The following is a 15,230-nucleotide window of genomic DNA, read 5'->3' as shown; positions in this document are numbered from 1 at the left end:
TGTGCTCGATCTCGAGATAGAGGTGATTAAAATTTCATGCTTTTGCAAAATGGAAATATGTTATGTGTGTGTGATATGATAATTGGGCAATATTATGGAAATTGTGTGTGTGTGGCATGAATTGACGCCAAATTGTGCTTTTGAGTTGCCTATGTTTTGCCGAAATGTCGATTTATTTCCGTTTCGGCGAATTCCGGGCAAACTCTAGATCTATATATGTCCTATTTTTAGGGAAGGTCATGCCGAATTTTTGTATGACTTTGATGCATGCATGCATTTTTATAATCAATTTGTTTTTATTACCGTGCAGACGTTCATGATGGTCAGTGGAACGATGGTGGACAGGTGGTTGCGGTCGGCGGTGCAGGACATGAAAGAAAATAACCGGACAGAGGTTTTATGTCCGTGTCGAAAATGTAAAGGAATAGTTTGGCTCGACCCCTATGACGATGGTCGTGTCGAAGCGCACCTGCTCATGACTGGTTTCATGGATGTCTATACTCGGTGGATAATTGAAGATGAGGATGACGATGTTGAGGACGCCGACGGGGCAGGCAATGATGACACAGGGCAAGACGAAGAGATGATCGATAATGGCGACGGGGAAGAGGCTGGACATGGCGGCGGAGAAGGGGTCGGACATGGCGGAGGAGAAGGGGCCGGAGGACATGGCGGCGGAGAGAACGACGTGGACTCCATGCAGCAGAGTTCGTCGGTACTAAGTTTAATCGTGCGGGACCCTCATGTTCAAGCATTGCTTCGCAAGGAGACGAGTACTGAGAGAGCTGCTTCTAGAGAGGAGGCTAAGCTGGAGCAACTGGTGGTAGACTCGAACACTCCATTGTATGATGGTTGCAATCCTGAGGTGACCCGCTTGAGTTTCACGCTCCAACTCCTGAAGACGAAGGCTAAAAACAAATGGACCGACACTACCCTCGATGAGCATCTCAAGTACCTAAAGGATGTTCTTCCCGTGGGGAATCTATGTCCTACTAGTGTTGATGAGGCCAAGAAGATCGTGTGCCCTCTTGATCTGCCGCACGTTAGATACCATGCATGCATCAATGATTGCATAATTTATCGGAAGGAGCACGCGGAAAAAACAAGTTGTCCGGTGTGCAATGCTTCTCGATACAAGAAGGCCGGGAAGAAATGTCCCCAGAAAGTTGTATGGTACTTACCGATCACTCCCCGTCTCCAGCGGTATTTTGTAGATCCCAAGGAAGCAAAGCTAATGCGCTGGCACGCGGAGAGGAAGAAGCCCGGCGATGGAGATGATCCGAAGCTGAGACACGTCAAGGATGGAAGCCATTGGAGAGCGTTGAACAACTTTTATCGGTATTTCGAATGTGATGCAAGGAACATCGTGCTCGGCGCGTGTACCGATGGCATGAATACGTTTGGCAACCAGAACACCAACCATAGCACATGGCCCGTGTTTGTATGGATGTACAACCTCCCCCCTGGTTGTGCATGAAGTCGAAGTACATTCACATGAGCATGCTTGTTCAAGGGACGAAACAACCAGGAAATAATATTAATTTGTATCTGGGGCTACTTCAAGAGGAGTTAGACACGTTATGGAAAACACCGGCCAAGACATGGGACGCCAGCAAAGGCGAGTATTTCTACATGAGAGTCGCGATGATCACGACGGTGCATGACTATCTCGGTTACGAATATGTCGCAGGCCAGGTGTGCCATGGATATTGCGGATGCACACGGTGCATGGATGATACGATGTCTCAGCAGCTAACGTCAAGGAAAGATGGCCGGTCTGGGAAAACCGTGTACATGGGGCATCGAAGATGGTTCGAACAGGACGACCCGTGGAGAAACCGTGGAGATCTATTCAATGGTCACGCTGAGCATCGAGGACCTCCATGTAAGCGGAGCGGTGCCGAAATCGATGAGCTGTTGAAAAACTGGAAGGAGTGCCCCGCGCCGGGAAAGACGATGAGAAAGGCGCCGGAGCCGCTGCTGAAGGTATGGAAGATGAGGTCTGTGTTCTGGGACTTGGAGTACTGGCACAAACTCGATACACCTCATTGCCTTGATCAAATGCATATCTGTAAGAATGTCCTTGAGAGCTTGCTCGCGACATTGATGAACATGCCGGATAAGACCAAGGATGGGCCGAAGGCAAGAAAAGACTTGCAAGATTTGAATATCAGGGAAGATCTGCACATGCCGCCCCGTAAAATGTCAGACGAGATAGAGACGGAGACAGAGGCACGGGAGAAGAAGGGCAAGAAAATAAAGAAAGAGGATTATTGCCCCCCTTCTTGCTTCACCTTAAGTCAGGCTGAGATCGGTCAATTCTTTAAGTGCCTTACCGGAGTCAAAGTTAGTTCCGGTTACTATGGCAAGATAAGCAGATATCTAGACACGGACAAGAAAAGGTTCAGCGGGATGAAGTCCCATGACTGTCATGTGATGATGGCGCAGATACTACCTGTTGCCCTTAGAGGGATAATGGACAAGCACGCCCGTGACACGCTTATTGGTCTCGGCAAGTTTTTCGACGTCATCTCTCGAAAGTCGATCAGTGTGAAGCAGCTTCGAAGGCTACAGGAAGAGATCGTTGTGATACTGAATGAGCTTGAGATGTACTTCCCGCCCGCGTTCTTTGACGTGATGGTGCATCTGTGTGTCCATATTGTGGACGACATAATAGACCTGGGGCCGTCATTTCTGCACAACATGATGCCGTTTGAGAGGATGAATGGGATCATCAAAGGATTCGTTCGTAACATGTCCCGTCCAGATGGAAGCATCGTCCAGGGCTATCTGACACAAGAGTGCATCTCTTTCTACGAGAATTTTCTATATGGCGCAGACCTGCAGCCGCCTGGTGTTAGTGTTGGTTTGTCCGTTAACAAGCACGATGGGAGGCTCGAAGGAGAAGGTCACTCAAACGGTCGCAGGGAACTGCACGTGGCATACTCAGATCGACGAAGCGACTTTGACAGAGCAAACTTGGTAGTGCTACAACACCTAGACGAGGTAGATCCTTTCGTGGCACTGCACAAAGAAATTATCGCAAAGAAGTATCGTGACCGGGGGGTATGCAGGACGGACGCCGAAGTTACTAGAGAGCACAACTCCACTTTCCTGCATTGGTTCAAAGAGCATATTATTGCTAATCCCCCGGAGGAGGTCTCTAAGGACGGATTGCTCATATATGCCTTAGCACATGGCCCCTCGCCCAACCTCGCAACCTATCAGGCATACGATATCAACGGATACACGTTCTACACGGAGGCCAAAGATATGGACAGTGATGATCAGAACTCAGGGGTGACGATGGAATGCATGACCGGCAGCGACAACGGCGCAACTGAAAGATTTTACGGAAGGGTCGAGGAGATCTGGGAGCTTGACTACGCTGGACTGCACAACACGACGATGTTCCATGTCAGATGGGCTAAGAATGTCGAAAGAGAAAACCGGAATTTCACTACCATGACTATACCCGACGCCAAGAGCGCTACCGTGAACGCTATCGCAAAAAATGAGCCATGGGTACACGCTAAGCACGTGACACAATGCTTCTTCATAACCGACCCGTGCAATCCCAGTCGTGTTGTCCTGGGAAGAGGCAAAAGGAATATCATTGGAATGGATGGAGTCGCCAACGAGGAAGACTACGATCAGTACGACAACCCAATGAGGGAAGATGACGATGATGATGAAGTATACGTCAAAAGAAGAATCAATACTACATTACCTAAGAAAAATCGTACTCCATGGAAAAGGCAAAGTCACAATGAGGGGCTCAATTATTCTTCAACGAACAAGAAGGGGAAGAAGCTGACTCAAAAACGAAAACGTCAACGCTGAGGAACTGTATGTTATCGGTCAAATGATGTAATATATATATATATTCCTATTTTGTAAACACACTTAGCCATTATTATGCATGGGTCCAATGATGTAATATATATGTTCCTATTTTGTATACATATTTAACCGTCAAATGATGCAATATATATCGCCTTCCCTTCGTTCACTGCTCTCGGAAAAAAACTGAGAGAAATAAAGGAAAAGAACAAGGAAAACTGGTTATAGTAGTAGCGCTTGACTGAAAAAGAGCTACAGCTAGTCAAGGTAGCAGTAGCGGTTTCCGTATAAAACCGCTATAGCTGCCTGTAATAGTAGTACGCGTTTGGTCTAAACGCGCTACTACTACGTCCACTTAACCCAAAATCCTCACTCTCTCTGCTTCATCCCGCCTCTTTTCCCCCCAAATCCCCACTCTCTCTTCCCCCGTCGCACCGCCGCGCCCCGGCGCTCGCCCCCGACCCCGGCGCTTGCCCCCGACCCCAACGCGCCACGCCTCCCTCCTCTGCTTCCTCCCCTCCCAACCTCGGTCGTCGTCGGGCCTACCTCCTCGCCCCTGCACCCTCTGTAAACCCCCCTCTCTCTGCTAGCTAGGGTTCTTCGGTTAATTTACTTAGGTTTTAGTTAGGGCAGTAGGTTAATTAGGTTATCTATTTAGTTATGAATTTAGCTAGGTTTTAAAAATAGGACAGAAATTAAGGGTTAAGCAATTGTAGTTAAAAGAAAAGGCAGCATTTAAGCAATTGTCCAAATCAACATCCCTTGTTAAAGCAAATTTCGGTAGGCTGAATTTAGGTAGGCTGAATTTATATGCAAATTTGAACTGGACATGTGATATGTGGACATGTCATGTTTTGGACATGTCATGTTTGGAATTTGGACATGTCATTTGGACATGTGATGTTTTGGTTCAATTTTGGTAAATGATCCGAGTGGCCTATGTTATGCCGGAATGTTGATTCATTTCTGTTCCGGTGAATTTCAGGCGCTCGATATGTCCATTTTTTAGCAAAGGTCATGCCGAAATTTTCCGTGAATTTTGGCATGATTTGTGCTAGATAGTAGGCATATCGAGTGCTGGCACATAGATTTCTTTTTTATGTCATTTCTCATTCTTTCATACTTTTAGAAATAAACGCGAGGAGACTAATCATAGGAAACATGTCGAACAACGAAGAAACTGGGCCTTCTGACCAAGATGCAGACGAGATGGATTATGAGGGTGAACAAGAGTACCTCGACTATTTGACTACTAAGCAAGGTTTGCAGGTCGGCCTCGATGATGGTACTGACGCCGACATCGACACCAACGGCTCCGGCGCCGATGGCGGCACCGAGATTGGCGGGGAAGGTACCAGCGGGGAAGATACCGGCGGGGAAGGTACCGGCGCCGATGCCGCTATCGAAAAGAAGAAGCAGAAGTAGAGGATACGAAAACCTAACAAACTAGGGATTGGACGACTAGTGATCACAAAGATGGCACCTGGCAAGTTTGAGCCATTAGAGCCGGAAGAACCTCGCAAGTGCTATGGGAACCAAGTAGGATGCATCCTACGGGAATGCACGAGCATCAACGACGATGACTTAAGGAGTAAAGAACATTTGACGCAGTTGCTCCTGACGAAGTTGCACAAGAGATTCAAGTTCCCCAACCGGGATGATAACATAGAACAACCGTGGGATGATCCGAAGATGAAAAAGATTAACAATCACGCCATGGGCATGTTCAGCAATGATTTGGCCTCCTGGAGAGGGAGGGTGAAACGAGCTATTGAGGCTGAGGAACCCCTGTCCAAGATTCTGGAGGAAAATCCAACACTTACGGAAGAGGAGTTTGAAAAGTTCAAGGACACTTGCACTACCGAGGCAGCCAAGGCTAAGGCTGCGAAATTCAAGAGCCTTCAGCAAAGGAACACGGGGAAGCATCGCCTCGGAAGCCGTGGCTACCTCGGTAAAAGGCCCATATGGGATAAGGAGGACGCGGAATGTGAAGCCGCGGGTATCCCAGACCCCTTCGCGAAGTTCACCAACCCCTTGGAGCGTGACTTCATCAGGGCCCGCTACAAGTGGGACAAGGAAAAAAAGGTTTTTTACACGGACCAGATCACGAGGAAATTGATTAGACTACTGGTAATTATTCTTTTAGCACCTTACATTTAGATCCATATCTAGTCGACTACACATTCCTAAACGGTTCACGCTCCTTCTGCAGGAGAAGCAACACCAGCTTGCAGCCGAAAGCCCTACTTCTTCGATGAGGCCCAAGTGGGACACCCCTCTCCGTTGGGGATCATAGCAGAAATTCAAAATTTTCTACGCATCACCAAGATCAATCTATGGAGTAATCTAGCAACGAGGGGAAGGGGAGTGCATCTACGTACCATTGTAGATCGCTAAGCGGAAGCGTTGCAAGAACGCGGATGAAGGAGTCGTACTCGTAGCGATTCAGATCGCGGTTGATTCCGATCTAAGCGCCGAACCACGGCGCCTCCGCGTTCAACACACGTGCAGCCCGGTGACGTCTCCCACGCCTTGATCCAGCAAGGAGAGAGGGAGAGGTTGGGGAAGACTCCGTCCAGCAGCAGCACGACGGCGTGGTGGTGATGGAGGAGCGTGGCAATCTTGCAGGGCTTCGCCAAGCACCGCAGGAGAGGAGGAGGACATGGAAGAGGGGGAGGGTTGCGCCAGAACTTTGGTGCGGCTGCCCTCCCACCCCCTACATATATATAGGGGCAAGGGAGAGGGGGGCCGGCCCCCTCAAATCCAATCTGAGGAGGGGGCGGCGGCCAGGGGGGTTGCCTTGCCCCCCAAGGCAAGGAGGGCGCCTCCCCTTAGGGTTCCCCCAAACCCCCAGGCGTATGGGCCCTGGGAGGGAAGGCGCCCAGCCCACTAAGGGGCTGGTCCCTCTCCACATACAGCCCATAGGGCCCTCCAGGGCTGGTCGCCCCTCCCGATGGACCCCCGGAACCCTCCGGTGGTCCCGGTACATTACCGGTGACGCCCGAAACTCTTCCGGTGGCCAAAACGGGACTTCCCATATATAAATCTTTACCTCCGGACCACTCCGGAACTCCTCGTGATGTCCGGGATCTCATCCGGGACTCCGAACAACATTCGGTAACCACGTATATCTATTCCCTATAACCCTAGCGTCATCGAACCTTAAGTGTGTAGACCCTACGGGTTCGGGAACCATGCAGACATGACCGAGACGTCCTCCGGCCAATAACCAACAGCGGGATCTGGATACCCATGTTGGCTCCCACATGTTCCATGATGATCTCATCGGATGAACCACGATGTCGGGGATTCAATCAATCCCGTATACAATTCCCTTTGTCTACCGGTATAGTACTTGCCCGAGATTCGATCGTCGGTATCCCGATACCTTGTTCAATCTCGTTACCGGCAAGTCTCTTTACTCGTTCCGTAACACATCATCCCGTGATCAACTCCTTGGTCACATTGTGCACATTATGATGATGTCCTACCGAGTGGGCCCAGAGATACCTCTCCGTTTACACGGAGTGACAAATCCCAGTCTCGATTTGTGCCAACCCAACAGACACTTTTGGAGATACCTGTAGTGCACCTTTATGGCCACCCAGTTACGTTGTGACGTTTGGTACACCCAAAGCATTCCTACGGTATCCGGGAGTTGCACAATCTCATGGTCTAAGGAAATGATACTTGACATTAGAAAAGCTCTAGCAAAACGAACTACACGATCTTGTGCTATGCTTAGGATTGGGTCTTGTCCATCACATCATTCTCCTAATGATGTGATCCCGTTATCAATGACATCCAATGTCCATGGTCAGGAAACCATAACCATCTATTGATCAACGAGCTAGTCAACTAGAGGCTTACTAGGGACATGTTGTGGTCTATGTATTCACACATGTATTACGGTTTCCAGTTAATACAATTATAGCATGAACAATAGACAATTATCATGAACAAGGAAATATAATAATAACCATTTTATTATTGCCTCTAGGGCATATTTCCAACAGTCTCCCACTTGCACTAGAGTCAATAATCTAGTTCACATCACCATGTGATTAACACTCAAAGTTAACATCGCCATGTGACTAATACCCAAGAGTTTACTAGAGTCAATAATCTAGTTCACATCACCATGTGATTAACACTCAATGAGTTCTAGGGTTTGATCATGTTATGCTTACGAGAGAGGTTTTAGTCAACGGGTCTGAACCTTTCAGATCCGTGTGCGCTTTATAAATCTCTATGTCATCCTGTAGATGCAGCTACCACGCGCTACTTGGAGCTATTCCAAATAACTGCTCTACTATACGAATCCGGTTTACTACTCAGAGTCATCCGGATTAGTGTCAAAGTTGCATCGACGTAACCCTTTACGATGAACTCTTTTACCACCTCCATAATCGAGAAAATTCCTTAGTCCACTAGATACTAAGGACAAGTTCGACCGCTATCATGTGATCCATTCCCGGATCACTATTGTACCCCTTGACTAACTCATGGTAAGGCACACTTCAGGTGCGGTACACAGCATAGCATATTGTAGAGCCTACGTCTAAAGCATAGGGGACGACCTTCGTCCTTTCTCTCTCTTCTGCTGTGGTCGGGTCTTGAGTCTTACTCAATACTCACACCTTGTAACACAGCCAAGAACTCCTTCTTTGCTGATCTATTTTGAACTCCTTCAAAATCTTGTCACGGTATGTATTCATTTGAAAGTACTATTAAGCGTTTTTGATCTATCCTTATAGATCTTGATGCTCAATGTTCAAGCAGCTTAATCCAGGTTTTCCATTAAAAACACTTTTCAAATAACCCTGTATGCTTTCCAGAAATTCTACATCATTTCTGATCAACAATATGTCAACAACATATACTCATCAGAAATTCTATAGTGCTCCCACTCACTTCTTTGGAAATACAAGTTTCTCATAAACTTTGTATAAACCCAAAATCTTTGATCATCTTGTCAAAGCGTACATTCCAACTCCGAGATGCTTACTCCAGTCCTTAGAAGGATTGCTGGAGCTTTGCATACTTGTTAGCATCTTTCAGGATTGACAAAACCTTCTGGTTGTATCACATACAACCTTTCCTCTAGAAAATCGTCGAGGAAACAATGTTTTGACATCCTATCTGCAAGATTTCATAAATAATGCAGTAACTGCTAATATAATTCCAACAGACTCTTAGCATCGCTATGAGTGAGAAAGTCTCATCGTAGTCAACTCCTTGAACTTGTCAGAAAACATCTTGACGACAAGCCGAGCTTTCTTAATGGTGACACTTACCATCATTGTCTGTCTTCCTTTTAAAATCCATCTGCACCCAACAGCCTTACGACTATCAAGTATTTCTTCCAAAGTCTATACTTTGCTTTTATACATGGATCCTCTCTCGGATTTCATGGCCTCGAGCCATTCGTCGGAATCCGGGCCCACCATTGCTTCTCCATAGCTCGTAGGTTCATTGTTGTCTAGCAACATGACTTCCAAGACATGATCACGTACTACTCTGAAGTAGTACGCATCCTCGTCGTCCTACGAGGTTTGGTAGTGACTTGATCCGAAGTTTCATGATCACTATCATAAGCTTCCACTTCAATTGGTGTAGGTGCCACAGGAACAACTTCTTGTGCCCTGCTACACACTAGTTGAAGTGATGGTTCAATAACCTCATCAAGTCTCTACCATCCTCCCACTCAATTCTTTCGAGAGAAACTTTTCCTCGAGAAAGGACTCGTTTCTAGAAGCAATTACTTTTGCTTCCAGATCTGAAATAGGAGGTATACCCAACTGTTTTGGGTATTCTGTGAAGATGCATTTATCCGCTTTGGGTTCGAGCTTATCAGCCTGAAACCTTTTCACATAAGCGTCGTAGCCCCAAACTTTTAAGAAACGATAGCTTAGGTTTCTCTAAACCATAGTTCATTGGTGTCGTCTCAACGGAATTGCGTGGTGCCCTATTTAAAGTGAATGCGGTTGTCTCTAATGCCTAACCCATAAATGATAGTGGTAGTTCGATAAGAGACATCATGGTATGCACCATATCCAATAGGGTGCAGTCATGATGTGCGGACACACCATCACACTGTGGTGTTTCAGGCGGTATTAATTGTGAAACACTTTCCACAATGTCTTAATTGTGTGCCAAGCTCGTAACTCAGATATCTCTATGATCATATCATAGACATTTTATCCTCTTGTCATGACGATCTTCAACTTCACTCTGAAATTACTTGAACCTTTCAATAATTCAGACTTGTGTTTCATCAAGTAAATATTCTCAGCATCTACTCAAATCATCTGTGAAGTAAGAACATATCGATATCCACTGCATGCCTCAGCACTCATTGGACTGCACACATCAAATGTATTACTTCCAACAAGTTGCTCTCTTGTTCCATCTTACTGAAAACGAGGCCTTTCAGTCATCTTGCCCATGTGGTATGATTTGCATGTCTCAAGTGATTCAAAATCAAGTGAGTCCAAACGATCCATCTGCATGGAGTTTCTTCATGCATATATACCAATAGACATGGTTCGCATGTCTCAACCTTTTCAAAAATGAGTGAGTCCAAAGATCCATCTACATGGAGCTTCTTCATGCGTTCTATACCAATATGACTCAAATGGCAGTGCCACAAGTATGTGGTACTATCATTACTATTTTATATCTTTTGGCACGAACATGTGTATCACTGCGATCGAGATTCATTTTAGGTGCAAGACCATTGAAGGTATTATTCAAATAAACAGAGTAACCATTATTCTCCTTAAATGAATAACCGTATTGCGATAAACATAATCCAATCATGTTTATGCTCAACGCAAACACCAAATAACAATTATTTAGGTTTAACACCAATCTCGATGGTATAGGGAGCATGCGATGCTTGATCTCATCAACCTTGGAAACACTTCCAACACATATCGTCATCTCACCTTTAGCTAGTCTCCGTTTATCCCGCAGCTTTTATTTCGAGTTACTAACACTTAGCAACCGAACCGGTATCTAATACCCTGGTGCTGCTAGGAGTACTAGTAAAGTACACATTCATATAATGTATATCCAATATACTTCTGTCGACCTTGCCTGCCTTCTCATCTACCAAGTATCTAGGGTAGTTCTGCTTCAGTGACCGTTCCCCTCATTACAGAAGCACTTAGTCTCGGGTTTGGGTTCAACCTTGGGATTCTTCACTAGAGCAGCAAATGATTTGCTGTTTCATGAAGTATCCCTTTTTGCCCTTGCCCTTCTAGAAACTAGTGGTTTTACTAACCATCAACAATTGATGCTCCTTCTTGATTTCTACTTTCGCGGTGTCAAACATCGCGAGTTGCTCAAGGATCAACATGTCTATCCCTGATATGTTATAGTTCATCACGAAGCTCTAATAGCTTGGTGGCAGTGACTATGGAGAACCATCACTATCTCATCTGGAAGATTAACTCCCACTCGATTCAAGTGATTGTAGTACTCAGACAATCTGAGCACATGCTCAATGATTGAGCTTTTCTCCCTTAGTTTGCAGGCTTAAGAAACTTGTCAGAGGTCTCATACCTCTTGACGTGGGCATCAGTCTGAAATCCCAATTTCAGTCTTCGGAACATCTCACATTTTCTGCGACGTTTCAAAACGTCTTTGGTGCCACAATTCTAAACCGTTAGCATTACGCACTGAACTATCACGTAGTCATCAAAACGTGTATGTCAGATGTTTCGCAACATCTACAGACGACGCTGAGGTTCAGCACACCGAGCAGTGCATTAAGGACATAAGCCTTATGTGCAGCAATGAGGACAATCCTCAGTTTACGGACCCAGTCTGCATAATTGCTACTGCCAACTTTCAACTAAATTTTCTCTAGGAACATATCTTTAAACAGTAGAGCTAAAGCGTAAGCTATGACATAATTTGCAAAGACCTTTTGACTATGTTCATGATAATTAAGTTCATCTGATTATTTAATGAACTCCCACTCAGATAGACATCCCTCTAGTCATCTAAGTGATACATGATCCGAGTCAAACTAGGCCGTGTCCGATCATCACGTGAGACGGACTAGTCATCATCGGTGAACATCTCCATGTTGATCGCATCTACTATACGACTCATGTTCGACCTTTCGATCTCTTGTGTTCCGAGGCCATGTCTGTACATGCTAGGCTCGTCAAGTCAACCTAAGTGTTTCGCATGTGTTCCGAGGCCATGTCTGTACATGCTAGGCTCGTCAACACCCGTTGTATGCGAACGTTAGAATCTATCACACCCGATCATCACGTGGTGCTTCGAAACAACGAACCTTCGCAATAGTGCACAGTTAGGGTTGAAATTTTAGTGAGGGATCATCTTATTTATGCTACCGTCATTCTAAGCAAATAAGATGTAAACATGATAAACATCACATGCAAATCATAAAGTGACGTGATATGGCCAATATCATCTTGCGCCTTTGATCTCCATCTTCGAGGCGCGGCATGATCACCTTCGTCACCGGCATGACACCATGATCTCCATCATCATGATCTCCATCATCGTGTCTTCATGAAGTTGTCTCGCCAACTATTACTTCTACTACTATGGCTAACGGTTAGCAATAAAGTAAAGTAATTACATGGCGTTTTCATTGACACGCAGGTCATACAAAAAATTAAGACAACTCCTATGGCTCCTGCCGGTTGTCATACTCATCGACATGCAAGTCGTGATTCCTATTACAAGAATATGATCAATCTCATACATCACATATATCATTCATCACATCCTTTTGGCCATATCACATCACATAGCATACCCTGCAAAAACAAGTTAGACGTCCTCTAATTGTTGTCGCATGTTTTACGTGGCTGCTATGGGTTTCTAGCAAGAACGTTTCTTACCTACGCAAAAGCCACAACGTGATATGCCAATTTCTATTTACCCTTCATAAGGACCCTTTTCATCGAATCCGATCCGACTAAAGTGGGAGAGACAGACACCCGCTATCCACCTTATGCAACTAGTGCATGTCAGTCGGTGGAACCTGTCTCACGTAAGAGTACGTGTAAGGTCGGTCCGGGCCGCTTCATCCCACGATGCCGCCGAATCAAGATAAGACTAGTAACGGCAAGTAAATTGACAAAATCGATGCCCACAACTACTTTGTGTTCTACTCGTGCATAGAAACTACGCATAGACCTAGCTCATGATGCCACTGTTGGGGATCGTAGCAGAAATTCAAAATTTTCTACGCATCACCAAGATTAATCTATGGAGTAATCTAGCAACGAGGGGAAGGGGAGTGCATCTACATACCATTGTAAATCGCTAAGCGGAAGCGTTGCAAGAACGCGGATGAAGGAGTCGTACTCATAGCGATTCAGATCACGGTTGATTCCGATCTAAGCGCCGAACCACGGCGCCTCCGCGTTCAACACACGTGCAGCCCGATGACGTCTCCCACGCCTTGATCCAGCAAGGAGAGAGGGAGAGGTTGGGGAAGACTCCGTCCAGCAGCAGCACGACGGCATGGTGGTGATGGAGGAGCGTGGCAATCTTGCAGGGCTTCGCCAAGCACCGCAGGAGAGGAGGAGGACATGGAAGAGGGGGAGGGCTGCGCCAGAACTTTGGTGCGGCTGCCCTCCCACCCCCCACATATATATAGGGGCAAGGGAGAGGGGGGCCGGCCCCCTCAGATCCAATCTGAGGAGGGGGCGGCGGCCAGGGGGGTTGCCTTGCCCCCCAAGGCAAGGGGGGCGCCTCCCCTTAGGGTTCCCCCAAACCCCCAGGCGTATGGGCCCTGGGAGGGAAGGCGCCCAGCCCACTAAGGGGCTGGTCCCTCTCCACATACAGCCCATAGGGCCCTCCGAGGCTGGTGGCCCCTCCCGGTGGACCCCCGGAACCCTCCGGTGGTCCCGGTACATTACCGATGACGCCCGAAACTCTTCCGGTGGCCAAAACGGGACTTCCCATATATAAATCTTTACCTCCGGACCATTCCGGAACTCCTCGTGATGTCCGGATCTCATCCGGGACTCCGAACAACATTCGGTAACCACATATATCTATTCCCTATAACCCTAGCGTCATTGAACCTTAAGTGTGTAGACCCTACGGGTTCGGGAACCATGCAGACATGACCGAGACGTTCTCCGGCCAATAACCAACAGCGGGATCTGGATACCCATGTTGGCTCCCACATGTTCCATGATGATCTCATCGGATGAACCACGATGTCGGGGATTCAATCAATCCCGTATACAATTCCCTTTGTCTACCGGTATAGTACTTGCCCGAGATTCGATCGTCGGTATCCCGATACCTTGTTCAATCTCGTTACCAGCAAGTCTCTTTACTCGTTCCGTAACACATCATCCCGTGATCAAATCCTTGGTCACATTGTGCACATTATGATGATGTCCTACCGAGTGGGCCCAGAGATACCTCTCCGTTTACACGGAATGACAAATCCCAGTCTCGATTCGTGCCAACCCAACAGACACTTTTGGAGATACATGTAGTGCACCTTTATGGCCACCCAGTTACGTTGTGACGTTTGGTACACCCAAAGCATTCCTACGGTATCCGGGAGTTGCACAATCTCATGGTCTAAGGAAATGATACTTGACATTAGAAAAGCTCTAGCAAAACGAACTACACGATCTTGTGCTATGCTTAGGATTGGGTCTTGTCCATCACATCATTCTCCTAATGATGTGATCCCGTTATCAATGACATCCAATGTCCATGGTCAGGAAATCATAACCATCTATTGATCAACGAGCTAGTCAACTAGAGGCTTGCTAGGGACATGTTGTGGTCTATGTATTCACACATGTATTACGGTTTCCAGTTAATACAATTATAGCATGAACAATAGACAATTATCATGAACAAGGAAATATAATAATAACCATTTTATTATTGCCTCTAGGGCATATTTCCAACACTCTCAACCGGGCCTTGAACGAACTTAAGGGACTCCCTTTGGGCCAGCGGCCGCAATATGGTCGTGTGCACGGCGCTGGAGACGGCGCCACGTGGAAGGTGTTTTACAACGAGGGCCTGGAGGCCAAGAAGCAGAAAAAGAAGTTTATTCAGGCGGACATCGACGCGAAGGTGAAGCTTGCGGTCGAGAAAAAAGCAGTTGAGGACGCGAAAAAAACAGCCGAGGAGAAAAATGAGTTGCTATAGCAGGCAGTCAATGCAGCTGTAACTGCCTGCAGAAATGATTTCGCTACTAACTTGGTTCCAGCTATCATCAACTGGACGAAGGAAAATCCAGACAAGACGGTACATGATTTCCCGAGGCCCAGTTTCGTCGGGAGCAACTCCATGAACAACAAAAACACCGCACCATCACTTGCTCACGCAACCAGGCCTCCTCTCGCAGTCGCTCC

Source organism: Aegilops tauschii, chromosome 5 (assembly GCF_002575655.3).
Source record: "Aegilops tauschii subsp. strangulata cultivar AL8/78 chromosome 5, Aet v6.0, whole genome shotgun sequence".
Classification (NCBI taxonomy): domain Eukaryota; kingdom Viridiplantae; phylum Streptophyta; class Magnoliopsida; order Poales; family Poaceae; genus Aegilops; species Aegilops tauschii.
This window is presented reverse-complemented; position numbering follows the sequence as displayed.